Source organism: Arachis stenosperma, chromosome 5 (genome assembly GCF_014773155.1).
Source record: "Arachis stenosperma cultivar V10309 chromosome 5, arast.V10309.gnm1.PFL2, whole genome shotgun sequence".
Classification (NCBI taxonomy): Eukaryota; Viridiplantae; Streptophyta; class Magnoliopsida; order Fabales; family Fabaceae; genus Arachis; species Arachis stenosperma.
Window position 1 is genome coordinate 68,773,628 of NC_080381.1, and position 2,019 is coordinate 68,775,646.

At 38.5% G+C, this 2,019-nt stretch overlaps 1 non-coding gene across 1 annotated transcript; it reads right to left on the bottom strand.

The window, feature by feature from the left end:
- Positions 1 to 1,042: 1,042 nt before the first annotated feature.
- Positions 1,043 to 1,150, bottom strand: LOC130983706 (small nucleolar RNA R71). Its single transcript, XR_009087684.1, has one exon. It is a non-coding gene; the product is annotated as a small nucleolar RNA R71 (small nucleolar RNA).
- Between the last annotated feature and the right edge of the window lie 869 nt (positions 1,151 to 2,019).

Here is a 2,019-nt window from a genome sequence, read left to right on the forward strand (position 1 = left end):
CAACATTTCAAGTATGTTGCCTTTTCTGTTGAGAAAGGTTTAATGTTTGAATCATATCTTTTCTTGTTAGCCAAGTCATTAATTTTTAAAATCAAATCTTTTTAAATTTTTTTTCAAATCATATATTCTCAATCATATCTTTTAATCACATATTTTTCAAAATAGTTTTCAATCATATCTTTTTGATTTCTAAATTCAAAATCTTTTTCAAAAATCACTTGATTTCTTTTCCACTCTTAGTTTTCGAAAATCAATTAGTATTTTTCAAAATGTTTTTAAAATTTTTTTAATTTATTTTCAAAAATTTCTTCCCCTCTTCTCACATCCTTCTATTTATGGACTAACACTCCTCCTCAATGCACAATTCGAACTCCATCTTTCTTGATAAGTTCGAATTCTTCTACCTCTTCCTTCTATTTTTCTTTTCCTCTGACACCTCAAGGAATCTCTATACTGTGACATAGAGGATTCCATATTTTCTTGTTCTCTTCTCTTTCATATGAGCAGGAGCAAAGACAAAAGCATTCTTATTGAGGCTGACCCTGAACCTGAAAGGACCTTGAAGCGAAAGCTAAGAGAAGCTAAAGCACAACTCTCTGTAGAGGACCTAACAGAAATCTTCAAAGAAGAAGAACCCATGGCAGCCGAAAACAACAATAATGCCAACAATGCAAGGAAGGTGCTGGGTGATTTTACTGCACCTACTCCCGACTTCTATGGGAGAAGCATCTCTATCCCTGCCATTGGAGCAAACAATTTTGAGCTTAAGCCTCAATTAGTTTCTCTAATGCAACAGAATTGCAAGTTCCATGGACTTCCATTGGAAGATCCTCATCAGTTTTTAGCTGAATTCTTGCAAATCTGTGATACTGTCAAGACTAATGGGGTTGACCCTGAGGTCTACAGACTTATGCTATTTCCTTTTGCTGTAAGAGACAGATCTAGGATATGGTTGGACTCACAACCTAAAGAAAGCCTGAACTCTTGGGAAAAGCTAGTCAATGCCTTCTTGGCAAAGTTCTTTCCACCTCAAAAATTGAGTAAGCTTAGAGTGGAAGTCCAAACCTTCAGACAGAAGGAAGATGAATACCTCTATGAAGCTTGGGAAAGATACAAATAATTAATCAGAAAGTGTCCTTCTGACATGCTTTCTGAATGGAGCATCATAGGTATCTTCTATGATGGTCTGTCTGAACTGTCCAAGATGTCATTGGACAGCTCTGCTGGAGGATCTCTTCATCTGAAGAAGACGCCTGCAGAAGCTCAAGAGCTCATTGAAATGGTTGCAAATAACCAATTCATGTACACTTCTGAAAGGAATCCTGTGAATAATGGGACGAATCAGAAGAAAGGAGTTCTTGAGATTGATACTCTGAATGCCATACTGGCTCAGAACAAAATATTGACTCAGCAAGTCAATATGATTTCTCAAAGTCTGTTTGGAATGCAAGCTGCACCAGGCAGTACTAAGGATGCTTCATCTGAAGAAGAAGCTTATGATCCTGAGAACCCTTCAATGGAAGAGGTGAATTACATAGGAGAACCCTATGGAAACACCTATAATCCTTCATGGAGAAATCATCCAAATCTCTCATGGAAGGATCAACAGAGACCTCAACAAGGTTTCAACAACAATAATGGTGGAAGAAACAAGTTTAGCTATGGCAAGCCTTTTCCATCATCTTCTCAGCAACAGACAGAGAATTCTAAGCAGAGTCACTCTGACTTAGCAACCATGGTCTCTGATCTAATCAAAACCACTCAAGGTTTCATGACTGAAACAAGGTCCTCCATTAGGAATTTGGAGGCACAAGTGGGACAGCTGAGCAAGAAAATTACTAAACTCCCTCCTAGTACTCTTCCAAGCAATACAGAAGAGAATCCAAAAGGAGAATGCAAGGCCATTAACATGACCCACATGGCCGAACTTGGAGAGGAGGAAGAGGCAGTGATCGCCACTGAAGAAGACCTCAATGGACGTCTACTGGCCTCCAATGAGTTCCCTAATGAAGAACCATG